The 27,360-nt window shown below is 46.4% G+C and overlaps 2 long non-coding RNA genes across 2 annotated transcripts; one reads left to right on the top strand and one right to left on the bottom strand.

The window, feature by feature from the left end:
• Positions 1-22,106: 22,106 nt before the first annotated feature.
• Positions 22,107-26,666, bottom strand: LOC139079882 (uncharacterized). The gene is made up of 3 exons (XR_011533873.1): positions 26,078-26,666; positions 25,184-25,293; positions 22,107-24,989 (listed from the first exon to the last, which is right to left on the bottom strand). It is a non-coding gene; the product is annotated as an uncharacterized lncRNA (long non-coding RNA).
• LOC139079881 (uncharacterized) lies at positions 22,835-26,509 on the top strand. Its single transcript, XR_011533872.1, has 3 exons — positions 22,835-24,059; positions 25,985-26,093; positions 26,374-26,509. It is a non-coding gene; the product is annotated as an uncharacterized lncRNA (long non-coding RNA).
• Positions 26,667-27,360: the final 694 nt, after the last annotated feature.

Raw genomic sequence — 27,360 nt, 5'->3', positions numbered from 1 at the left:
AAGCAAGGAAGGGGGCTGGTTCTTCTTTCTTTACTCTGCCAGCTCCTTCTTAACCTCCCCCTCCCCTACGGCAGTTCTGACCTCTCCAGGGAGGGGGAGGGGCAGGATAGTTTCACTTTTCTGTTACCATTACAGAGCTGGTCTTGGAGGGGCTTTAAACAGACTCTTTCTCATTGTTCATGCACAAATTCATGAGAAGTTTTGGATTCTACCTTATAATGTAGCTGTTTGCTTTTTATTCTTTTTTTTTTTTTTTGCTGAGGAAGATTAGCTTTGAACTAAGATCTGTGTCAATCCTCTTCCACTTTATATGTGGGACGCTGCCACAACATGGCTGATGAGTGGTGTAGGTCCAAGCCCAGGATCTGAACCCACAAACCCAGGCCCCTGAAGTGGAGCATGCCAAACTTAATCACTACGCCACTGGGCTTGCCCCTGTTTGCTTTATTCTTAAGGTGTGTGTATTGATGACTAATTAAACACTTGACTTTTTGATCTCTTCCTCCACGTTTCTACTCCTGCCCTCAGAGCTTCCAATTAAATCTCTGCTCCAGGGACACGTGGCACACCCATCCTGGGGTGGGTTGTCCTTGTGGCCTGGTGGCCTAGGCTTACATGGAGGCCCTCTGTTTGGAGGTCATAAGACTTTGTGTCCAGGAAACTCTAGTTCATTCTCTCTACTCAGTGCTGTTGGGTACTGGTCCACATTACCGAAACACAAACATACACACAAATAATTTATAGGGTGTGATGCAATTATTTCATGTCTGCATTGCACTGTGCCTGCTAATAACCACCAGGGAAAAATATTGTGTCCCACTAATGCAGGTCCCCAAATGTTGTCTTGCAATGGCTTCTCTGGGACATTCAGGTGGTGGGTTGATATTGTGTTGTCTGGGCTAGTTATTGCATTGTTCTCAGCTGAATGCAAGGCATTCCCCAGAGAATTGTTCTGGAATTTTTTCCTGGAACAGTCATCTCCTCAGACGAATGCACAGGGCTGGGAAAAAGAGGCAGGAGGTCAGCGTCACTTTTCCTGAGACCCGAGGGTGAGAGGTGCAGGCACCAGCACCCTCCGAGAACCCCCCACGAACACAGGGAAACCGCTAGGGCCCGGGCCAGGGGAGGGCGGGGATGTGGATGGGTGCTTGTCCATCATTGTTCTGGCAGCATCATTTACAGTAGCCAACAAGTGGAAGCAACCCAAGGGTCCATAAACGGATGAATGGATAAGCACAACGTGGTCCAGCCATATGATGACATATTATTCATCCTTAAAAAGGAATGGAATTCTGACATGTGCTAGAATTTTGAGGACATTATGTTAAGTGAAAGAAGCCAGTCACAAGACAAATTCTCTGTGAATCTACTTGATGCGCGCTTCCTGGAGGAGTCAAATTCCTTGAGAGGGAAAGCAGGATGGTGGGTGCCAGGGGAGGGGGAGGGGGGGTGGGGAGTTAGTGTTTAGTGGGGACAGAGTTTCAGTTTGGGAGGATGAAAAAGTCCTGTGGATGGATGGCAGTGATGGCTGCACAACAACGTGAATGTGCTTAATGACACCAAACTGTACACTTAAAAATCATTAACATGGTAAATTTTTGAGTTATGTATATTTTACCACAATAAAAAAAATGGGTAAAGAAAGAAAAGACACTGTGAGGAGCGACCTCCCCACCCGCATTGGGAGGGCCTGGAGATGGTCCTTCTAAAGCACTGGATGTGCCATAATGAGGCAGGTTTCTCCCCGCACGCAGCTCCTCAGCCCTGCTCTCCCCTCCCCTCTGAGCCTGCAAGCTGGAGCAAATCTTCCCTCTGTCCGGAGGGCGAGATGCTTCATCTGCGGTGGAACCTCTGCCTTCAAGAGTAAATTTTCTCCCACCAGCAACTTTGTCCTGAGGTGGGAACCAGGTAGCAGGGGCTGACTCAAGCCAGTATACACGTCTCTCTGCCACCTCTCACACTAGTCCCGCGTCAGTTAAGTCACTTGCATAATGTCACATGGCTAGAAAGTGCTAGACACCAAAATCGAACTCTTGTCAGTCTATTCCAAGGCCCATGGTCTTAACAGCTCTTCTTTGCGGCCACTGGTTCTTCAAAACTCAGCTCAGATCCCCCTTGTCTCGGAAAGCATCTCGAGCTCTCTGGGCTGGGAGCTGCTCCCTTTTGTGTGGCCCTGCGGTCCTTGTGCTCCCGTGGGACCAAGTCTGCTGGCTTTCATGTGCTTGTTTGCCCACAGCCTCCCCCATCAGACCGAGGGGCCCTCAAAGGCAGCCCGTGCTGTGTGTATCTCCATGGACTGAGCGCTGTGGAGACCAGCGGCTGCCTCCTGGATCCTCCCCACAGTCCGTAAGGATCAGGCCCGCCTATCTGTGAATCCCTGGAGATTTAGGCAACAGAATACGTTGCCACATGCAATCCCACCCTGTATATTTCCAAGGCCCTCCCGTGGTGAGAATGCCCTCTGGGTGTGATGCACTGAGAAAAATGACTTCCGCTCTTCAAGAGAATCAAAATATTAAAGAGAGAGGATGTCTTTCACAGCTGGGAGCAAATCTTCTTCTTCTCTGGTTCCTGTCTTTCGCTGATTCGTGGCTCAGTGTGCTTTGGGGAATATCTTAATTCTACAGTGTTCTGCGTGAGGAATGGGTTTATTCAGCATGGCTGGCATCATAGGGTAGACGAGCCCCTGAGGATCACTGAATAGGAAAGCATCTCCGAGCCCAGTGGAGGAGAATTCTGAGTTGTCCCATGTCCTTCCAAACGTGTCTGTGCAGATACTATTCTACTGATCACACTAAAGTGAACACTGTCTGTTCGACAAAGGAGATCATGCAGGTGTCCCACAGGGAGAAAGTATTTGTAATATCTAATACTGACAGAGGATTAAAATAGAGGTTCAATGATACACAAACCTCCTTGGAATTCATCAAGGAAAAGATGGACTGTCTTTCTACCTTGTTTTCTTGCTTCTTGATTGTTTCTAACATCTGTCTTTCAAAAATAAGGAAGAAAACAGTTTAATGGTAGAAATATTTAGGTCAAGGAAGACTTGAGTCTCAGTTTGTGATGTTGTGTCTGAAACATCTAAAATTTTAAAGTTATTTTCGCTAACTGATATGTTGATAGAGGCAGCGTGATGTGATAGATTGTGTTAGAGACCAAATGTTTGTGTCTCCCTCCCTCCCTAGATTCATTTGCTGCAGGCCTGACCCCCAGTGCAGCTGCATTGGAGCCGGGGCCCTAAGGAAGTTAATTAAGGTTAAATGAGGTCATAAGGCTGGGCCCCTGATAGGATTAGTGTCCTTGTAAGAGAGACACCAGAGAGCTCCACTGTCCGCAAGCCAGGAAGAGGGCTCTCCTTGGAAACCCACCTTGATCATAGGCTTGATCACGGACTTCTTCTCAGCCTCCAAAATCGTGAGCAAATAAATTTCTGTGGTTCAGGCCACCCAGTCTGTGATACGGTGCTGTGGCAGCCTGAGCTGACTAACACAGACCAGTAGTTTTGGATTAGACAAAATTGGGTTGAAATTCTGGTTCTTCTGCTTGCTGATTGACCTTGGACAAGTTATTCAATCTTTCTGAGCTTGATAAGTAACGTAGGATTAAGGTAGCTTGTTGGTAGTTTTGTTGTTAGGGTTAGAGATGACTTTTGGCACCAAATAGACCTTCAATAGGGTCTCACTGAGTTCTAGAGTATGCCCTGTGACGATCTTCTTTCCCAAGAGCCGATCCTCGCCCGGGCCTTGAATTGTGAAACAATGAATAGGTGGTAACTTGGAGGATATGTGTCATTGGAATGGACAAGGCAAAGGGGACCCTTTTCCAAATTCAATTAGTATTTCTATATTTATTCTTTTCATTGTAAGGCTTCAGCACAGACTCCTCTTGGGAGGAAACCAGTTCACACCACTATTAATAGGCATGCCCAGGTAGTCATTACAGTTCTGAACTCCCCAGCGAGCCTTCCGAGGAACAGGAAGCTTACAAATAGAACCCAACCTCTTCCCTTGGGCCCAGCCAAGAGAAACGCATTTTTGCTCCAAGGGAAAATGCTCATAAAAGGGCCTGAGTGTTTACTTAAATGTGGCGAATGCCTTTATTCCGGCCACACACAACCAGTATTTAACTAGACACTGAATTCCTAATTCTAAGGTGAATTTTTGAGGAGCTGTTAAGAACGTTGAGAATTAAACACTTAGGTTGTGACGATACCTAGTTCCTGCAATTAGACTAGGTGTAGATTTTTGTGTTGATCGGGGGGGGGGGGGGCGGTGTGTGGAGAGATCTTTGCTGAAGTTGATCTTATTGATGACAAGTCTTAAAGGCAGTCTTAGAGTGGCTTCTGTAAATGTCTGAGTGGCAGTCATTCAACGTTCCCCCAAACCTTGGGTTTAGAGCTTGTGTTGAGCCTAGATTTCTGTGTGCTTTGTAGAGTTACTGCGTTCTAGGATTCCAAGCACGGTACCATAGTGCGATGTCCTAATCTTTGATTTAACCAAGGATGGACGTGTGAGAAGAGTCCAGACATTCCTTCATGATACTGATAGTTCGGATTCTGAAGTGGGCAAAATGTGAAACTGAAGAGTTTATGTTACCCTTTTAAGCTACAGAATAAACGACTGATATTTGATCCGTCAAAAAGTTTGGACAATCCATGACAAACCTACTTTAAAATTAAAGATAAGCTTCGCTCCTTGTCTTCCTCAGAAAGCAAAATTTTAAATGCTTGTATCATAAGCAAAACAAGTTGCTAAAATGTTGTTACCCATGAGAACCCTATGAACAAAGTTAGAGAAAGATGGCGGATTTGGAGAAGGTGTCAGGCTGCAGGAAGACCTGTTCAGAGCTCAAACCAATAAGGAAGATACAAGGAACACCTACCAACCCAAAGGGAAAGAAGCAACTCTAATGGAAAAAAGGGTGAAGGGTATAAATAGCTGATTTACAGGAGAAGAGACCCCCCAAATGTGCTCAAGCATATGAGGAGACCCTCATGATGAAGGGAAGAAATGCAAAGCAAAAGAATAAGAGACCACTTTAAATCTCCCAGGCACAATTAGGAAGCCTTCCAATGCTGAGTGTTGGCAGGTGAGTGGATAGTGGGACCCTCAGGCCTTGCTGGTGGGGTGTAGACAGATGCAGTACTTGGGAGAGCAAAGTGGCGGTACTTCATCTAAGTAAGCATGGGCACGCTCAGCGATGAGCACTCGGGAGCACCCAGGACAGGAGCAGCCAGCCATGGTGCTCCTGGGCATGGGTCCCAAAGGCATTCTCACAGAATCATGGCAGCTGCGGGCGAGGATGTGTGTTGCACTGTTGAGGGTGTCCCAGGAAGCTGGGCACACTTGGCTGCCCGCCCCTGGGCCGCAGGGGTGGCTAATGTGCAGGGAGCTCTTCCCGGAGCCCCGGCAGTGGTTAGAGATGCTGGACCAGATGTGCTGGGCCATCCTTGCTGGGATGTGAATACTCTCCGTGTTTCCCTCCCTCCCTTTCAACAGAGATACCCAAGTTTTCTTCCACTTGTCTATTTTCTTCCCTGGTGTGTAATTCACTCCCAATAATTTTGCCACTTATTCTTGGAAGGTTTTCCTACATTTGACTTAGTGGCACTATTTAATAGTAATTAATGGTAAGGTCTTCCTATCTTCCTTGCTCCCTGCCTTCCTCCCTCATTCATGTACTGGACACCCTCCACATGCACGTGCCCTGTGCTAGGAATATGAGAGGGAACTAAGTCACAGGGTAGACCTCCTAGAATGTCATGTTAACCAACTGATACTCTACATACATTTATTTGTTGTACAGGCCAGGGGTTCTCAAACTTTTTGGTTTTGGGGCCCCTTTCCACTCTTAAAAATTCCTGAAGCCCTCGAAGAGCTTTTCTTTTTGTGGATTGTGCTAAACAGAGCATTTTTACTGTATTAGAAAGTAAAACAGAAATTTAAAAAAATATTTATTCATTAATTGATCTAAAAATAATAATAAACGCAGGTTGACATAAGTAGCGTATTTTTTTAAAAATCTGTATTTTCTGAAACAAAATAGCCTATTAGGAAGAGCAGCATTATTTCTCATGTTTTTCAAGTCTCTTTATTGGATGGCTTCGTGGAAGACAGCTGGATTCTCAGAGCTGCCTCTGTATTCCATCTGATGCAACATCACATGTTCCAAAGCTTCTGGAAAACTCCACCACACACTGAGAGAGCAAGAGTGAAAAAGACAAATAATGTCTCAGTGTTGTTATAAAAATGGCTTTGGCCCTACGGGGTCCCTGAAAGGGCCTGAGACTCCCAGGGGTCCCTGGCTAGACCACACTTTGAGAACCACCAGGATCGGCCTCTCTGAAGTCGAGTGTAGTGCCTTCGTCCTAGAAGCCACACGACGGTCCTATGTGAGATCTAGGGTCGAAGTCTGGCTGGGATCATCAGGCAATAACCTAGAAACTGGCGCTGGAGGGGAAGTGACGTGAGCTGCAGGCACCGAACTTTCTTCTTAGCGTTTACTCGTGTCTTTTGAGCGTTACGTTAGTGCTCATTTATTGACTATAGGAAGTGGGATACGGGTCGCTCATTGATTTTTGGCCATTGTTTACTGAGCACTTCCTATGGGATGATCATTTTGCTGAGGGAGTGCTTTCTCTTGCTAAAATGAGTTTATCCTTTGCGTTCCTCTCGACATAACAAAGGATTTGAGTCAAAAGAGTCAAATGTTAGTGGCAATTGAACGGTGCTTGTGGGCCCTTTAATTGTGTGGTGGCTTTGACTTGTCTGAATCTGTGCTACTCATAGATCCCACTGTATATGGGGAACAAGGCGGGCACACATCCTTAGAGTGGAGACAAATTCTCAGAACGACTTCTGGAAAAATGTAGGTGGAAAGGAAGGAATCTTTGGCTCCAAACTTCTGCGGGGTAAGAATGGGTGCTACCTGTTGGAAAGCTGCTTGTCACAAGGGAGACACAGTGCCTTGAGGGCTCTGTGGGATTGTCACGATTCACTCGTCATGGTGCTGGCCTCCTCAGGCTGTTCTAGGAGCCAGGGAACAGATTGTGTTTGAAAAATAGAGCTGGGTAACTTTGTAGCAGCAGAATGTCAACAACAACATAATGGTCCCCTAAGAGATGACTGGTTAAGAACATCACAGGACAGCTATGCTGTGGAAGGCAAGAAGGGTGTGCTCTTTATGTGCTGATGCAGACAGTTCGAGAAAGAGCGTTAAATTCAAAAAGAAAGTGCAGAATAGGGTATACAGCATGGTCCCCTTTGTGTAAAGGGGACGGAGGAATATATATTTGCATAACAATCTTTGAAGAATATATGAAACCATCTCTAAGAGTGGAGCCCTACGGGACGGGGTGGGGAGCAAGCTCCTTGTACCGGATACCTTCTTATGCTTTTTGATACCAAGTGAATGTATTATCTATTCAAACATTAGCTATGTTTAAAAATAATAAAAAATAGTAAAATCCAGATGGAAAGCAATCCCAATCCTTCTCACTAAAGCCTCTTGGTTTTTCTAGACAAGGAATAGCCCCTCTGCAAACCGAGGCAGTCCCATTGCTGAGCTCAATGACTTTTCAGTGTTAACGGACGTCAGACTTACTGACTGTGTAACTGTGAGAAATGCAAAAAGGCTTGTACCCAAATCACCACTGTTTGGCTCAGCCAAGCAGACCTTTATTGATCCCCGTCGCGTCTCGTCGGCTTGGTTTTGAGGAGGGTAATATAGAGACTGTTCAGAAATGTTGGATCGAGGGTGGAATTTTAACAGTTTTCTTTGGACGGGTTTCAGGGTGCACATTCTTTGAGAGGGTGCCTAAGTGTGCAAAACCGTTAGGTGGGACCCCAAGGCCGCCTCATGGAGCCCTTCCACAGGAAGGAGGTGCCGCCAAGGCGGGAGGCACTTAGCCTACTGGAGTGGTGGTGGGATTGGCCGTGTGTCTCTGGGGAAGCTCTCAGCAAACTAAAGGTAAAGAAGGTAGTGGCTTTTTAAAGGCAGATGTGGGTTCCGGGGACGTCTCAAACACAGCAGGAAAGAGAAGGTTTGAGTCTTGACAAAAAGCATCATTTTTAAAATGTTTAATAAAGCACATGGTTCCCATCCTATTACATAGTCAACATGTGTCAAAGTTTTAGTTTGATTAATGAAGAGACAACGGCTTGAAGCATTCCCTCATGCACTTTCCTTTTCTAGAACATTCCTGCTGTGCATCAGTGGCTGTCCAGTGCCTGCAAACCGCAAATTAAAACATTAGGAGAAGTCTAAGGCAGCCCAGCCTGCCCTAGCCTCCTTGCTGTCCCACCTGTGTGGTGTCCCACCTGTGTGGTGTCCCACCTGTATGGTGTCCCACCTGTGTGGTGTCCCACCTGTGTGCCCACACTCAGAAGGGCTGCTCCTTGGTTTAATGCTCTGCTCTTGCCATCTTGAATTTCTCAATTTTTGAACAAGTGGCCCTGTATTTTCATTTTGCAATGGGCACCCAAATTATGCAGGCGTCCTGTTCTGAACTCATTGCTTCTGGAACCAGAATTCATCTATAGTTTTTTTTTTTAAATTAATTAAACTTATCAGGTTGAACTTATTTTAAAACAGAAGTCTGCTATTCTTGAATTTTATTTCATTTTAAAAACCCTCTATAGCTTGGTTTTCAGTAAAGTCATTCTGTCTGCTCAGGAGAAGTTTCGTAAAATAATTCCTAATAATTGGCTCATAATCTTTCCTGGAATGGGCCGTTTGTTGTTAGAATAGGAGGGGCCGGGAGCTGGAGAAACAGAGCCCCATTTAAGGCAATGAAACTTGGCACCATTGAGTGATTTTATTATATGCGCTGAGCGGTTAACAGCTTTGTTGTCATAGGTGGATGTGTGTTGAGGTTTGAATTGAGGTGGAACTTTGAGTGTGATCTGTAGAGCTACCAGGAAAAATAACCTTCTATTTTTTTGGAACGTGGGAAGAGTTTTAATTTCAAAGAGCATGTTAGGCAAGCATTTGCTCTTTCGCCCGAAAGTCGTTTGTTTGTAGTTTTGAAAATGTGATGCTGCGTTCTCCAGGAGGATTGTCTCTCAGTTTAATGGAGGATGTGTTAAAAACAAGCGCTTCTATCTAAGCAGGAATGTAGTTGCGTATCGCTTAAGACGAGGCTACGTTCTGGGAAATGCGTCATTAGGGGACTTTGTCATTGTGCGAGCATCATAGAGTGTGTCTACACAAACCTAGGTGGGACAGCCCGCTATACACCTGGGCTCTGTGGTACTAACCTTAGGGGAGCACTGTCATATTTGCGGTCCCTTGTTGACTGAAACGTCGTTACGCGGCTCACGGCTGTGTGAAAGGAATGCCGGGACCCTGCCTGGCAGCATCCCTGTGTAGACTTTCTGTTTCATCACGACGTGTTGGGAATAATTGTGCAGAGAGTTTTGGTTTTAACTTAATCATTTAAGAAAGACTTAAACATCCAATTGAATTTTTTCTGTAGAAATTTTAAGATTTATGTTTTGTTCTATTCTACTAAATATTTTCCCTTAACCTCCGTGTGCACGTTTGAAGATGAATAAATTCCCCTAATCTGTGCCGCGAATCTCAGTCTGGAAGCCCTCAGCGTAAGTTTCTCAGCACTCATTCTCAGTGCACTTTCTCGTGCATGCTGTGGGATCCAAATGGGCAGATGATATTGCCATATTTAGCCTGTTAATTTTAACATATACAACAATGTCATACGAATCCTGTATAACTTTAAGGGTGCATTTTATATTAGATTATATATATAAATAATCAATAGGCTATTTGTCTTTCAGCAGTTTTACGTTTACAGAAAAATTAAGTGGACAGTACAGAGAGTTCCCATGTATCCTCTTGCTCCCCCCGCCCCCCGAGTTTTCCCTGTTAGGAACATCTTATGTCATTTATTACAAACGATGAGCCAATATGTATCATTTTGTTAACTGAAGTCCCTAGTTTACGTGAGGGCTCACTCTTTGTGTTGTGCATCCTGTGAGTTTTGGCACATGTATAATGACGTGCACCATCATTACAGCATCATCCAGAGCAGTTCACTGCCCTAAAAATCCTCTGTGCCCCATCTATTTATCCCTCCCCTGCCACCCCCCCGAACACTGGCAACCACCGATCTTCTTACTGTCTCTAGAGTTTTGCTTTTTCCAGATGTCACACAGCTGAAATAATATAGTATTTTCAGATTGGCTTCTTTCATTTAGTAATGTGCATGTAAGTTTCCTTCGTGTCTTTTCCTGTCTTAATAACGCCTTTCTTTTTTTTTTCAATGAGGAAGATTGGCTCTGAGCTAACATCTGTTGCCAATCTTCCTCTTTTTCTTTCTCCCCAGAGCCCCAGTGCATAGTGGCATATCCTAGTTGCAGGTCATTCTTGTTCTTCTATGTGGGATGCCACCACAGCATGGCCTGATGAGTGGTGTGTAGGTCCATGCCTGGGATCCGAACCAGCGAACCCTGGGCCGCCAAAGCGGAGTGTGCGAACTTAACCACTCGGCCACAGGGCCGACCCCTGATGACTCCTTTTAAAATAATATTCCATTGTTTGCACGTACCACAGTTTGTTTATCCATTCACCCACGGAAGGACGTCTTGGTTGCTTCTAAGGTTTGGTAATTATGAATAAAGCTGCTATAGACATCTGTATGCAGGTTTTTGTGTGGACATAGATTTCCAACTCGTCTGAGTAGATGAATATATATATATTTATAAATTATAGTTTATGAAAGAGAAAAAGATCATATATTATTTCAGAGTATGAACCCTGGATCGCATGTGAACTATGTTGTGTGTTAGGAATGTAAGTTAAAAGTGAATTTAGTGAAAAAAAAAGGGGGGGGGGGCGGGCCCCATGACCAAGTGGTTAAGTTTGCAGGCTCTGCTTCAGCAGCCCAGGGTCTTGCCTGTTCGGATCCTGGGTGTGGACGTGGCACTGCTCGTCAGGCCATGCTGAGGTGGCGTCCCACATAGCACAGCCAGAGGCACTCACAGCTAGAATATACGACTATGTCCTGGGGGGCTTTGGGGGAGAAGAAGAAGAAGAAAAAAAGAAGATTGGCAACAGATGTCAGCTCAGGGCCAATCTTTAAAAAAAGTGCCACAAACGACACTATTGGAAGAAGTGATGAAAGTGGAACGTGGACTACAGATTAGGTAAAAGTATTGTATCGAAGCTAGATTTTCTGACTTTGATAGCCCTCCTGTGGGTCTGTGTTCCTACGACATTACTACTTCTGTATTAAGGTGTAAAGGGCCATGATGTGCATAACCTACTCTCAAGTGGTTCAGAAAAAAATAAATAGTAATATGTGTGTATATAAGCATTTGTGTATACGTAGGTATGTATATATTAAAAAAAGAAAAAGCAGGGTAGGAGGGAGCAGGGCTGTTGGAGATGGAAAGGGATGGGAGGGGATGGGAGGGATGGGCAGGAGGCAAAAGTCAACAGGGTGATGGATTAGTGTCCTGGGGTGGCCGCAAAAAGCACCACAAACTGGCTTATCACGACAGCGATTTATTCTGTCACAGTTCTGGAGGCAGAAGTCAGAAAGTCCACTGGTGTCCACAGGGCCATGTTCTCTCTGAAGGCTCTGGGGAAGGGTGCTTCCTGGCCTCTTCCAGCTTCTGGTGGCTCCAGACAGTCCTTGGCTTGTGGCGGCATCGCTACAATCTCTGCCTCTGTCTTCACGTGGCCTCCTCCCCTACGTGTCTCTGTGTGACGAATCTCCTTTTCCTTTTCTTATACAGACGTCAGTCATTGGATTTAGGCCCCACCCTAAATCCAGGATGATTTCAGCTTGAGGTTCGTAACTAGTTACATTTGCAAAGACCGTATTACCTAAGGAGATCACATTTACGAGTTCCAGGTGGGCATCAATTTTCCGGGGGTGCTATCTGACCCACTACAGGATCAGGGTAGGTCTCAATGAGAAAAATAGATGGAGAAAAGCTTACAGGAGGTGAGGGAGTGAGCAGACAGCTCTCTGGGGTAAGCGTGTTCCAGGAGGAGGGGTCAGCTGGAACACGCTCCCTGGGATGGAGCTGGCCTGGTGGAGTTGAAGGCAGCGAAGAGGCCGTGTGGCTGCGGCAGAGGCGGTGGGTAGAAGAGATCCTGCCGTGGGAGAGGCATCATGGAGGGGCTTAGAGACTATCACAGGGACTCTGCATTTAGCTCTGTGACAACTGGGGGCCGTGCAGGGCACGGAGCAGAAGAATGACACCATCTAACTTGGGTGATGAGAAGAGGAGCAGGGAGAGGGTTAGGAGGCTGGATCGAGACCAGGAGTGAGCTGAGGATGGCTGGATCCTGGATTCAGTTTAAGGAAGGGCCAACAGGAGCTCCTGGCTAATTGGAGGTGAGGGGGTGGCCGGAGAGAGCGAGAGAAGGAAGACTTGAGAATGGCTCCAAGGCCCTTGGCCCGAGCAACCCGAAGCATGGAGCCAAGTCAGTGGAGATGGGGAGGTTTTGTGGGGCAGCAAGTTTGGGTGGAAAGAGCAGGAGCTCAGCTTGGGGCACGTTGAGCGTGAGACGTTGGGGTTGAGGTGTTGCGTTGGCCGTTGAATATGCACGTCTGGGATCTGGGAGAGAGCTCTGGGCTGGAGACACACATTGGTGGGTGGGTGGCTTTTTTCATGATTGGCTTTTCCTAGATGTTAGTACTTGGGCTTACAGATGGAAAAGAGGGTGGGGAGAGGATAGAGAAAGGAAGGAGAGAGGGGAGATATGGGGAAAGTAAGTGGGGTCAGACACTTCACGCGGGGCACCACGTGGGATTGTTGGCAGAAGTGGTGCGAAGGGGAGAAGAAAGGGCTTTGGAATCAGACAGCCCTGAGCCTCTGTTTCCACTGCTGTGAAACGAGGACAATCATAGCCATCCTCCACCCACCAAGGACCATGGTGTGAATGACCCAGCACAGGCAGAACACCCAACAGGACCATAACAGCAGCTAAGGCTTCACGGTTCTTACCAGGCGCCAGTTCTGAGCACTTTACGTGTTAACTCACTGAGCCCTCGCAGTAGCTATGAGGCAGGCTGATTATTCTTTCTCTTTGGGAGTTGAGCCGTCTGAGGCACAGAGAGGTTACATACCTTTCTCAAGGTCACACAGCTGATAAGAGGCGGTGCCGGCTTTGCTCAGGCCGTCTGTCTGCAGTGCCTACGATGTTCACCTAGACGGCTTCTCTGCATGTATGCTTGGCACAGACTAAATACTCAAAAAGTATTCATAAATAAAATCAGGGGCATAGGATCGCGAGTATTGGGAATTATAAATAAGAGGGTCATGTTCTACTGCTGGTCCTGGGACAGTCAGGCCGAGGGAACGACTCTCACTGCTTTCCTCACTCCCCCGTGTTCTGTACTAGCCGGGAGCAAATGAAGGTGACTGTCAGCTGGGGATTAGGGAGGACTCGTCTGTTCTGTCTTAAGACGTCTTAGTGGATCTGCCTGGGGGCACTTTTCTTCATATCCTGTTACCTTTGGACTATAATTTCCTTTATTTCTGTTTCCCTGAATTGCCCGTCTCCCTCTGTATTTTGACCTTTTCTTTCGGAGGATAGAATCATCTAATATTTATTAAGTGACTCCACAAACCGGAAGCGTGTCCTTTCAGCCCGGCGGCCCGGGGGGAGCAGGGCTGGGGGTGGCGTTCCCTCCTGGCCCAGGGCGTCTGCTCCCAGGTCTGGGGTGCGGGGGCAGCAGCTGCCCTGGGCTGTCGCACCCCAGAGCCTGGAGAGCGCGCACACGTTATGTGAGAGAGGCGTTGTCCCCAGCCCACCCGGTCCCCAACAGACAGCTGTTGTGACCGGGGTGCCCCCTCAGGCTTCCCAAGCAAAGAGTGGCTTTGAAGCCCCATCTCACGCTGACAATCACTAACCGCCCTGGGGAGTCATCTGTTTTGGAAACGAAGCTGATCAAAGGCTCCTAAGGGACAAACGTGACCCCAGGTCCCCTCGCGAAGGTCGTGGGGAGAGGGCTGTGCCTCCTGCTAGAACACACGATGCTGGGTTGGGCTCTTTCCAGATCTCGGGGCTGGCGAAGGGTGAGGCTAAAATCGATGGGAAAATATTAAAATGCCTCTATTCCTAACGTCCGAGGGACCCCACTCCCAGGAGCACCCCAGGGCCGCTTATGGAAACGCCCCCTTGCACTTCGCTTTTGACTAACTGACTGCCAAAGCAAGCAGCATCGACCACTAACCCCAGTTTACTTTTCTGAGGGGAAAATCACAAAATCGTTGCAAAGCAAATGTTCAGAGAGGTGTAAGGAAGGAACAAAGATCGCCAGCTGTTCCACCACCTAACATTTGGCGTATTTCCTTCCCAGCGTTTTTCCCACGTGCATGTGTTTTCAGGGTCTTACAAAGTTGCAATAATGCAGATGACACTTATTTGTTTCCTGCATTTTTTTCACATATTTATTTATTTATTTATTATTTTTTTAATTTACTTTTTTATTAATGTTATGATAGATTACAACCTTGTGAGATTTCAGTTGTACATTATTGTTAGTCATGTTATGGGTACACCACTTGCCCCTTTGTGCCCTCCCCCCACCCCCCTTTTCCCTGGTAACCACCGATCAGATCTCCTTGTCAATATATTAACTTCCACCTATGAGTGGAGTCATATAGAGTTCGTCTTTCTCTGACTGGCTTATTTCGCTTAACATAATACCGTCGAGGTCCATCCACGTTGCTGTGAATGGGCCAATTTTGTCTTTTTTTATGGCTGAGTAGTATTCCATTGTGTATATATACCATATCTTCTTTATCCAATCATCAGTTTCTGGGCATGTAGGTTGGTTCCACGTCTTGGCTATTGTAAATAATGCTGCGATGAACATAGGGGTGCAAGGGACTCTTGGGATTTCTGATTTCAGGTTCTTAGGTTAGATACCCAGTAATGGGATGGCTGGGTCATAGGGTATTTCTATTTTTAACTTTTTGAGAAATCTCCATACTGTTTTCCATAGTGGCTGTACCAGTTTGCATTCCCACCAACAGTGTATGAGGGTTCCTTTTTCTCCACAACCTCTCCAACATTTGTCATTCTTGGTTTTGGATGTTTTTGCCAATCTAACGGGTGTAAGGTGATATCTTAGTGTAGTTTTGATTTGCATTTCCCTGATGATTAGCGATGATGAACATCTTTTCATGTGTCTATTGGCCATGTTCATATCTTCTTTTGAGAAATGTCTGTTCATGTCCTCTGCCCATTTTTTGATCGGGTTGTTTGTTTTTTTGTTGTTAAGCCGTGTGAGTTCTTTGTATATTATGGAGATTAACCCTTTGTCAGATAAGTGGCTTGTAAATATTTTTTCCCAATTAGTGAGCTGTTTTATTGTTTCAATCCTGTTTTCCCTTGCCTTAAAGAAGCTCTTTAGTCTGATGAAGTCCCATTTGTTTATTCTTTCTATTGTTTCCCTCAACTGAGGAGTTATAGTGTCCGAAAAGATTCTTTTGAAACTGATGTCAAAGAGTGTACTGCCTATGTTCTCTTCCAGAAGACTTATTGTTTCAGGCCTAATCTTTAGGTCTTTGATCCATTTTGAGTTTATTTTGGTGTGTGGTGAAAAAGAATGGTCAATTTTCAATCTTTTGCATGTGGCTGTCCAGTTTTCCCAGCACCATTTGTTGAAGAGACTTTCTTCTCTCCATTGTAGGCCCTCTGCTCCTTTGTCGAAGATTAGCTGTCCATAGATGTGTGGTTTTATCTCTGGGCTTTCAATTCTGTTCCATTGATCTGTGGACCTGTTTTTGTACCAGTACCATGCTGTTTTGATCACTGTAGCTTTGTAGTATGTTTTGAAATCAGGGATTGTGATTCCGCCGGCTTCGTTTTTCTTGCTCAGGATTGCTTTAGCAATTCGCGGTCTTTTGTTGCCCCATATGAATTTTAGGATTCTTTGTTCAATTTCTGTGAAGAATGATCTTGGGATTCTGATTGGGATAGCATTGAATCTGTAGATTGCTTTAGGTAGTATGGACATTTTAACTATGTTTATTCTTCCAATCCATGTGCATGGAATGTCTTTCCATCTCTTTATGTCGTCGTCAATTTCTTTCAAGAAAGTCTTGTAGTTTTCATTGTATAGATCCTTCACTTCCTTGGTTAAGTTTATCCCAAGGTATTTTATTCTTTTCGTTGCGATTGTGAATGGGATTGAGTTCTTGAGTTCTTTTTCTGTTAGTTCATTGTTAGTGTATAGAAATGCTACTGATTTATGTATGTTGATTTTATACCCTGCTACTTTGCTGTAGTTGTTGATTATTTCTAATAGTTTTTCTATGGATTCTTTGGGGTTTTCTATATATAAGATCATGTCGTCTACAAACAGCGAGAGTTTTACTTCTTCATTGACTATTTGGATTCCTTTTATTTCTTTTTCCTGCCGAATTGCTCTGGCCAACACCTCCAGTACTATGTTGAATAGGAGTGGTGAGACTGGGCACCCTTGTCTTGTTCCTGTCCTCAGAGGGGTGGCTTTCAGTTTTTGTCCATTGAGTATGATGTTGGCTGTGGGTCTGTCATATATGGCCTTTATTATGTTGAGGTACTTTCCTTCTATACCCACTTTATTGAGGGTTTTTATCATAAATGGGTGTTGGATCTTGTCGAATGCTTTCTCTGCATCTATTGAGATGATCATGTGGTTTTTGTTTTTCATTTTGTTGATGTAGTGTATCACGTTGATTGACTTGTGGATGTTGAACCATCCCTGTGTCCCTGGTATAAATCCCACTTGATCGTGGTGTATAATCTTTTTGATGTATTGCTGTATTTGGTTTGCCAGAATTTTGTTGAGGATTTTTGCATCTATGTTCATCAGTGATATCGGCCTGTAGTTCTCCTTCTTTGTGTTGTCCTTGTCAGGTTTGGGGATCAGAGTGATGCTGGCTTCATAGAATGTGTTAGGGAGTACTCCATCTTTCTCAATTTTCTGGAATAGTTTGAGAAGAATAGGTATTAAGTCTTCTTTGAATGTTTGGTAGAATTCTCCAGAGAAGCCGTCTGGTCCTGGACTCTTATTTTTGGGGAGGTTTTTGATTACCGTTTCTATTTCCTTACTTGTGATTGGCCTATTCAGATTCTCCATTTCTTCCTGATTCAGTTTGGGGAGGTTGTAGGAGTCTAGGAAGTTGTCCATTTCTTCCAGGTTGTTCAATTTGTTGGCATATAGTTTTTCATAGTATTCTCTTATGATCCCTTGTATTTCATTGGTATCTGTTGTGATTTCTCCTCTCTCATTCCTAATTTTATTTATTTGCAATTTCTCTCTTCTTTTCTTGGTGAGTCTGGCTAAAGGTTTGTCGATTATGTTAATTTTTTCGAAGAACCAACTCTTTGTTTCATTGATCCTTTCTATTGTCTTTTTTGTTTCAATATCGTTTATTTCTGCTCTTATTTTTATTATTTCCCTCCTTCTACTGACTCTGGGCTTTGTTTGTTCTTCTTTTTCTAGTTCTGTTAGGTGTCGTTTGAGGTTGCTTATGTGAGCTTTTTCTTGTTTAGTGAGGTGAGCCTGTATTGCAATGAATTTCCCTCTTAGGACTGCTTTTGCTGCATCCCAGATGATTTGGTATGTCGTGTTCTCATTTTCATTTGTCTCCAGATAATATTTGATTTCTTCTTTAATTTCTTCAATGATCCATTGTTTGTTCAGAAGCGTGTTGTTTAGTCTCCACATTTTTGCACCTTTCTCTGCTTTTTTCTTGTAGTTGATTTCTAGTTTCATAGCATTATGATCAGAAAAGATGCTTGATATAATTTCAACTCTCTTGTATTTATTGATGTTTGCTTTGTTTCCCAAAATATGGTCAATCCTTGAGAATGTTCCATGTGCACTTGAGAAGAATGTGTAACCTGCTGTTTTTGGATGAAGTGTTCTATATATATCTATTAAGTCCATCTGGTCTAATTTTTCATTTAATTCTATTATTTCCTTGTTGATTTTCTGTCTGGATGTTCTGTCCATTGGTGTTAATGGTGTGTTGAGGTCCCCTACTATTATTGTATTGTTGTTGATGTCTTCTTTTAGTTCTATTAAGAGTTGCTTTACAAATTTTGGTGCTCCTGTGTTGGGTGTGTATATATTTATAAGTGTTACGTCTTCTTGGTGGAGAGTCCCTTTTATCATTATATACTGTCCCTTTTTGTCTTTCTTTATCTGTTTTGCTTTGAAGTCTACCTTGTCTGATATTAGTATAGCGACACCTGCTTTCTTTTGTTCATTGTTAGCTTGGAGTATTGTTCTCCATCCCTTCACTCTGAGTCTGTGTTTGTCTTTGGGGCTGAGGTGTGTTTCCTGGAGGCAGCATATTGTTGGATCTTGTTCTTTGATCCATCCTGCGGTTTCCTGCATTTTTAACTTAATATTATCTCGTGATCACATTCAACTTTGAAAAAAGTGATTGTGGGGCTGGCCCTGTGGTGTAGTGGTTAAGTCCAGTGCTCTGCACTTCAGCGGCCCGAGTTCGAGGGTTTGGATCCCAGGTGCGGACCTATATCACTCGTCAGCCATGCTGTGGTGGCAATCCACATATAAGGTGGAGGAAGACCGGCACAGATGCTAGCTCAGGGCTAATCTTCCTCACCAAACAAAAAAAAAAAAAGAAAAAGAAACAAGTGATTGTAATTAAAATCATCTTTATGAAAAGAATTTTAATTGTTCATCATATTCTATTTTGTCATATCACAATTGATATTACCAACTTACTACTGTTGGATTTTTAGGTTGTTTCCAATTTTTTGCCTAATCAAATATGTTGCAATGAACATCTGGCCAATGAACCTTGGCCATAGCTCAGATGTGTTGCTTCAGATGGTGGGTTCTCCAAGTTTCCTTAGTTTAAGAGCAACTTTCAGGTCTCCACTTTTTTCTTAAAGTGTTATGAGAATTTTACCTTCTCCTCCACAGCAGACTGGCCTATTTTATTGTTTAGATAATGCTTTCAATCATTTAAATGGCTCAATTCTAGGCCTACCCCTAGAGCCTTTCTGTGTGACAATGTCCCAGGAAGACGTGCCCTGGGGACCCTGAGGCCTGAGTCTCACCTGGTACAGGTCACACCCCTCATGGGATGAACACACACCAGGCTGAGAACCAGGCCTTGGCAGAGCCATGCAGAAATGGAATCACAGGGCTGAGGGGCAGGATGTTTTTAGAGGTGGTTGATACATATTGTCATCAGGCATAACAAATTCCACATGGATAAAAGTGAAGTACAGGAAATGAAGTCATGGAAGAATTAGAAAATAGGGATGAATACTAATCTGTTTTTAGGGTAAAGGAATTTCTAGATATGGAAGCAAAGGAACAGCATAACGAAAAAAAAAAATGAGGGGCTGGCCCGGTAGCATAGCGGTCAAGTTTGCGCGCTCTGCTTCGGCCACCTGGGGTTCATCAATTCGGATACCAGGCGTGGACCTACACACTGCTTATCAAACCATGCTGTGGTGGTGACCCACATATGAAATAGAGGAAGATTGGCACAGATGTTAGCTCAGGGACAATCTTCCTCACTAAAAAAAAAAAAAAACAGGATCTGATTCTATATCTGAAAATGACATTAACAAAATTGAAAGGTAGATAATAAACTAGAAGTCTCTACCTGCTGTATGTATCCATCATAGATGTATATGAGATATTATATGTGTAGACAGAGATTTGATCTCTTTCCTCCAGAGCCCTTTCAACAGACGTTAAGCCAACACTACCCAACGGGAAAATGGCAACCACCACAAACAGAAAATCACAAGAAGAGACAGAAATGAGTAATACACATATGAAAAGCAGTCAACCCCACCAGCAACCAAAGCAACGTTAATTAACGCAAAATGCCCTTCTCATCTAACATATTGGCAAAGAATTTTAAAAATACTAATGGCCAGGCCTAGCAAGGGCATCACTGTCAAACAAGAATTGAGATGCCCTCCCTCATGTCCCTGCTGTGAGTGAAATGGGTCGGTCCTTGTTTCCTCCCCAGGCCCGGTGACTCCCTGGCTGAGTGCCTTCACTTCCGTTCTGCCTTTCTCCCTCCTCCAACGCCCAGGCAGAAACAACTTTTCCCTCATCTAAACCCCCGTCGTCCTGTATTTATGACTCTCTTACCGCAGGTAGTATGAACTCTTTTACTTGATAATATTGATACTAACAATAGCTAGGGTTTTTTATGGTTTAGAAATAAAGAGCATTTTGTTATCAAATCTGTTCAACAAGCATCTATCGTGCGTCCACGATGGGCACTCGGCACGGATCTGGGTGCTGGGGAGGCTGCAGTGGACAGAACAGACCTGGTGTCCATGTCACAGAGCCGGGTGGGGAGATGGCTGCTAAACCACCAAATACGTAAAAGAGGAAATGCATGGTTTCAGTGGGGGTGACGCCAGAGAAAACGAAGAGGCAAAGCAAGCGAGCAATGGGTCATGGGGGGGCGTGGGAGACATGTCAGCTCAAGATGTGAGAGAAGGCAGCATCTGAGATGAGACTTAAATGGAGGGAGGGAGCCAGCTATGGGAAAACCTGGGGAAGTTCCTTCCAGCAAAGGGAATGGCATGTGCCAAGGCCCTGAGGCAGGGGCATACTGGGCGGTTCCAGAGCCAGGAGGGAGGCCAGCATGGCTGGAGAGCCGTGGGGCTGGGGAAATGATAGGAGACGTGGGCAGGGAGGTGGTGGGGGTGGGAACACCCAGGGAGGGCCTCATAGGGGGGTTTTGCATTGTGCTCAGAGGGGGGTGGGGAGCCTCTGGATGGAAGGACTTTGAGCCAAGGAATGTCATGGTCTGACTTTTGTTTTCAAATTGAGGTAAAGGACCCGTAAATAAGATTCACTGTTTTAATCTTTTTCAAGTGTACAGTTCACAATGTTGTGTAGCCGTCTCCACCGTCTAATTCCAGAATGTTTTCATCACCCCCAAAAGAAGCCCCTAACCCATTGAGCAGTCCCTCCCATTCCTCCCTCCCCCAGCCCCTGGTAACCACTACGCTACTTTCTGTCCCTGTGGATTTGCCTATTCCAGACATTTCACATAAACGGAATCGTACAATATGGGGTCCTTCGTGACTGGCTTCTTTTATTTAGCACAATGTTTTCAAGGTTTATCCATCGTGTCGCATGTCAGAACCTCTTCCCTTTTTACGACTGAATAATACTCCATCGTGTGCACAGACCACATTTTGTCTATCCAGTCAGCCGGTTATGGACATTTGGGCTGTTTGCACCTGACCAACAGTAAAACAATCTCTCTGGGCCCAGAGTGGAGCAGGAGGCCAGGCGGGAGGCGGCTGCCCTCTCTCTAGTGATGCAGGCCAGGGATGAAGGTGGTGGCCGTGCAGGTGACAGACGGCAGAGGGAGGAAGGGCAGCTAGCGAGGTGTAGGGCCAGGGCGAGCCCGTTGATGAGACTTGCTTTCTATCAGGGTCCCCCCACCTGCTCTTTCTCGGTCGTCTGCGTGTCGGCTTTAGTTGTCGGCTTCAGGAACTGGGTAGTGATGACTGAATGAGCTGCCCTCGCTCACCGAGGGAAGTCCCTTCCCCATGCTCCTCTGCCTGGGGCACGTCCACCCTCCGCGATCTTTCTTTTGAACGAGGATTGCCTGTAAGTGGCGTCTGGAGGGGGCTGCTCGTCCTGCATCAACCTGAAGACGGTATTAACAGCGATTTTCCTCTGCGGGGTGTAGAACCAGTAAGTCAGGACAATGGGCCCCAGCCGAGAAACCTTCCAGAAGTGACTGCACGCTGGGGCAGAGCCAAGTTCTCAAGGCCCCCCGCCCGCCTCTGGGGGCATCGCTTTCTGTGTCCTGCTGGGAAAACACATGCCTAGAACAATTCCCGAAATTAAGTACCATCCACCGAGTTATTTTAAACCAGAGAACGAGAAAAACCTCCTTCAACAGGGAGAAATGGATTCGATGCCACGTTCCCACGGCCCTGAAAGGACTCCAGCTCAGTGTCCCGCCTGCGACGTGCTTCCGTGTTTTTTCACTAAGGGAGTCATAATTTAGTAAAAAAGAGAGTGTTGTGTGCTTTTTAGGCGAAATGACATTAAGTATGTACCTCACTGGTAAGCTTTGGCAATTGCTGCCCTCAGTATCTTTTTCTTTCCTTTTTTTTTTTTACATTAAAAAAGATCTTTTTTCTTATTTCAAATGGAATACAAACTTAATCAAAATTCAAAAATTCCAAACTCATCCAGCGAAAGGTTAAAATCTGTCACAGTGCGGACACCAAGGGGCCAAGGCTGTCCTTGTATACGCGCTAACGTTCTTGTTGCTGTGTTAGTTTCTATCAGTGACTCCGGGATCTGAGAGCTGGTTTGACTCCGTCTGCGTGTCTGTCTGACTTTCCACTCTGGGCTGGCCTTGACTGTGATTTCCCTTCTGGAAAGAGCACAGAGAAGGCCTGTGACGGAAGTGACAGGCTTCTAGTCGATAACGTAACTGGGTAGTGCACTGGCCAGTCTGAGCTCTTCATACAGGACCTCTCCAGTCGCCTTGAGCCGAGGGCTGATGGACGCAAAGGAGCCAAAAGATACAGCCACACAGGGAGGGTCCTCAGTGGGTCCTGGACAGCAGGTCTGTATCTTCCCGGTGTGATTCCTTCCCAGAAACCCAGCTTCATGGTGACCCCAATAACCCTTCCGAGTCACAATTGAATGCCAACCCTGTCCTAATTCTAATGCATAATGTAGAGTGACCCTCGTCATCATGGGTTTCGGTGGCCTTGCCCAGCAGGCCCGTCCATCCTCTGTTCCTGGTGGCAGGTCCTGTCCAGACTCCCCTCATTCACTTTTCCTGTAATCTTTTCTGCGTCTCCCCACTAGAACGTTTTCAGAAGCTGAAAGAGAGATTCATCAAATTGCCCCGCTGGCAAATCTGGATGAGAACCTCAGGCTCTCCACCCCTGCGGCGGAAACTCTGAAGCACCCACTGGAGAATTCTTGGAAAACCTGTAGATTCACAGGAAAAGGACGGATGAAGTTGTGCACAGCAGGCACGGTGTCAAGGTGGTCCCCGGGAGGAGGAGTCCATTTCTGCTATCCTCCTCCATTCTCCCCGGATGGAAGCCTCAGCCGGAGTTTTCTCCATCAGATGAGCTCTCTGCCTGAGGACGGGACGGCAGCTCTCCCTGCCCAGGGCGGGCGGCTCAGCTGTCCTCCGCCTCCTTGAGCAGAAGGCTGCTCAGCGGCCAGGGAGAGTGTTTGCAGGATCTGAGATGAAGCCTGCCTTGCTCAGAGCAAACCCCGTCTCTCTGTCACCTCTGGAAGCAGCGATGACATCCATTTCATCTGATCCGGCTGTAGTGCACCTGCCTCCCTGCCTTGAATCTAAGGATGTGAATCCTTGCAAGCAAGTGGAAGGAAGGTGGCCTGGAAGCTGCGCCAGCTGGCATGGGGGTCACCTGTACAGTTCCCATCCTGCCTCTTCCTGGTGGGGTGACCTCAGCAAGCTGCGTGGCCCTTCTGAACCCCTGATTTCTAGTTTGTAAGATGGGGACAGTCCTCTGGGGGGTGACTGGGAGGACCGAGGATGGTCATTTCAATGCTAGGGCAGCACCTGGCCCCTGTGAAGTGCTCAGTGCTCGGTGATACTTACTTCACATGTTCACAGTTCCTGACACGGCTGTGGACTTGCCCTTTGCTGTCCCAAGTGTTCAGGTCTCGCACCTATCTGCCTCCTGAACCCTCCCTCAGAACCCCTCGATCACAGTGATTTCTACCTCCAACGTTGTCAGCTCAGTCCACTTCACTGCACCCCAGTGAGCTCTGGACGACACCTGCCACCTGGGCCCTGTGAGCTTCCTGTGGGTGAATACTGCTTCGCCAAGAGCAGGAGGTGGTGTAGGTAGTGGCTCAGCGGTGGTTTACGATGATGGGGAAGAGCACGGACTGGAGTCGCAGTGGTTCGAATCCTGACCAGGCCACCTACTATTAACGTGACTTTATTTCCTTACCTGTGAAATGGGTCCAACAACAGTTCCTCACAGACTTGTTAAAAAGGGTTAAGTGGGACCTTATGCACAGACCTCTTAGAGCTGAGCCTGACGTTGTAAGTGCTGCTTAAGTGCTAGCTATTACTGTTATCCCCACCCATAAAATGTTTAGTCAATTGTGTGTTCTTCCTGAACCTCAGTTTCCTTATCTGCAGTGCAGTGGGAGTAAAAGCTGTCCTCCTGGGCTGTGGGGGATAGATGAGGTGCTGTGTGTGCAGGACTTGGTGTGCGGGAGGCCCTCCATCGTGGTAGCCATTGCTACTGTCAACTCCTGGGGGCAGGACCCTGTCTGGATTCCCCTTTCCTTGGAAAGTTCTGGCAGGAGCTGGCCAAAGATTTAGCAAATAAAGTAATAGGACTCCCAGTTAAATTTGAATTTCACATCAATAGCAAACAGTTTCTCAGTATGTCTCCGATATTGCTTGGGACTTACTATGCTACAAGATTATCCACTGTTGATCTGTAATTCAAATTTAATGGGACATCCTGAATTTTATATGACAATCCTACAAGAGGAGTTTGTGGGAGGCACAGAAGGTAATCGTGGTCAGAATAGTAAGCGGCCTCGTCAGTGGGGGACAGAGCAGAGGTGCCCGGGGGTCCCAGCTTCTTCTCTCCTCTGCTCCGCATCCCGCTGTCGCCTGGTTGCTGGTCCTGCTGACAGCATCCCATCAGCCTTGCCGTGACTCGCCCTTGGTGGCCCCACCTCGGCAGCTGGCTGTGCTTGCTTGTCCTTGCCCAAGCTTCAGGTTTACTCAGTGACCCTTTGACCCTCCAACTCCTCCCGGGGTCCTTGGCTTCCCCAGCCCCTCCCACAGTGTGTAAGGGCGACTTCTTACTAAACCCCACATTCCCACCGCATTCCTATTGGTTCTGAGCCCCGCCAGGCCCACCCACAGACCCGACCAGGCCCTGATTGTGGCAGGCCCGGTGACATCTGTTATTACACTGCTTGTTCCTCTTCTCTCACCTTCGGGATCCCTTTCCTGGGGGCAGAAAACAAACTCAGTCACAGGTTTCGTTCAGGAGAAGTGGCGACAACCACCGCCCCTCCTCTCAATGCAAAGAGCAGCCCTTTCAAAGATCGTTCTCTCCGGGTGCTTAAAACACTCCCTCCTTTCAACAGCATTTTCATATATTTGCACAAAACCCGAACAGGAGGGCATCTCCAATTACTCACGGTTCCGGCACGTTGCAGCGTAGGCTGCCAGCAATTCTAGGAGCAGGGCTGGCTCCCTCTGTTCACCTGCGGCTCGGAGGGTCTGCGCTGGTTGCATTCACTCTGTAAGGCTTCATTCACCATAATCTTAAGCAAATGTCACCTCTCCATCCCCCTCCCTTTTCCCAACCTGCTCCTCTTGGGGTCTTCCAATTTCAGCAAATGGAAAATCCATTACTCCAGTTCCTCAGACCAAAACTTTCGAGTTCTCCTGGACTCTTCTCTTTCTCTCACATCTGACCCATTGGGAAATCCCTTAACAATTGCCCGAATCTAACAATTGTTCATCCTTCCCGCCACTTCCAACCTTGTCCCAGCATCACCGTCTCTCCACTGCTGTCCCCAACCATCCCCTATGCGCCCGCAAGAGAGACCCTTTTAAAGAAGGTCACTCGTTTGCTCAAATCCCTCCAGCATCCCCCCTTTCTGTGCAGAATAAAATCTACGAGTCCGGACCTTTGTTTTTAAGGCCCCAGGTGGTCCAGCCGTCCAGGTATCTGTATCCCCATCTTTCCTACCTGTCTCTTGCTCACTCGGCTTCAGACACACTGGTCTCCTTGCTGCCCCTGGAATGTACCCAGCTTGCCCCATCTCTGGCTGTCTACTTGCTGGTCCTCCTGGATGAAATGTTCTTTCCCCCAAGTACACAAATGGATGCTCCCTCCCTCATTTCATGACGTCTTTGCCTGTCCGTCCCCTCATGCAAGAGGGCTCTCCTCACACCTTGCCTTCTTTTTCCCTCTTGCCGCCCATCGCCTCCAGATGCCCGGTGTGCGTACGGTTTGCTCACTGTCGCCCCCAGGGACCGTGTGTTGTCCGCTGCCCCACCCTCATCCCAGAAGAATGCTTTCGTACCGTGAATACTCGGCAGGTAGGCGTGGAATCCACGAATCGCGCTCTGGTGAAGAGGTGGGAGGATGGCCAGCCCTCTGGGCTCCAACAGGGAGTGAAACTGTGCCCGCAAAACACGTGGCCAGTCCTGGGAGCGGCTGGGAGATGGAAAGCTCTGTCTGTGGCAGCAAACTCACATGACAGTGAACCAAACTTCCGGAAGTTTCCGTCCAAGCCCCTCATGTCTGCTGGTGGAGCTCACTTTGATTCTGTGCTCGTTGTGTCTGCTAACGCCTCCTCTTCCTTTACTTTATTGCCAGAAATATCTGTTCATCACAGAGCACCTCTCAGGCATTTAAAAGGACATAAAACCGAGCCTTGCCCTCCAGTAAGAAGAATGATGAAAAGTTTTGCTCCATGACCCTGGCCTCCAAGGGGCTCCCCTGTCCTCAGCTCATTTCAGCCCATGTGAGCCCCTCAGCCATTCTTGGAGGTCAAGGGGACACATATTCTGTCTACTTGCAGCTAGAAAACCGGAGTTTGCAGAGTTAAATGGCTTCCCCTAATCTTACAGATGTTGAATGTTAGAGATGACGCAAACCAGTTGGTTCTCCTTTGTTTTTAATTTAAAGAAGACATTAAATAAAGAGAAATTTAAGATAAAAATTGTCCATAATCCCTCGTCTCCAACACAGCTGTTTTCGTTTCCCCACCCTCCTTGTTCACACGACAGACATGTCACAGAACTGCTGTCAGAGGCGTGACTCAGCATCGTTAGAAATATTTGTCATTTTGCAATACAGTCTCCAATTAACATTTTTGTGTGTGTGCGTGTGAGGAGGATTGGCCCTGAGCCAACATCTGTTGCCAATCTTCCTCTTTTTGCTTGAGGAAGACTGTTGCTGAGCTAACATCTGTGCTGGTCTTCCTCTACTTTATGTGGGACACTGCCACAGCATGGCTTGACGAGCGGCATGTAGGTCCACGCCCAGGATCCGAACCTGCCAACCCCAGGCCACCGAGGCGGAGTGCACACATCTAACCACTACGCCACCAGGCCGGCCCCTCAATGATCATTTTTAATGACTGCATAGTAGTCCAACAAATAAAAATTCCAAATAGCGTGTCTTTAGGTTATTTTTACATATTTTGAAACTATAATGTTGCAGTGAGAAATTCTGAGTTGTATTACTTTCTTTCTTTTGAGCCCAGGTTTGAGGACTCTGTTATGGGTTGATGTCCCCCCAGTATATGCTGAAGTCCTGACCCTCAGGACCTCTGAAGGGGACCTGATTGGGAAATAAGGT

Source organism: Equus przewalskii, chromosome 27 (genome assembly GCF_037783145.1).
Source record: "Equus przewalskii isolate Varuska chromosome 27, EquPr2, whole genome shotgun sequence".
NCBI lineage: Eukaryota > Metazoa > Chordata > Mammalia > Perissodactyla > Equidae > Equus > Equus przewalskii.
The sequence above is the reverse complement of the archived record's forward strand: the minus strand, read 5'-3'. Positions and strand labels throughout refer to the sequence as shown.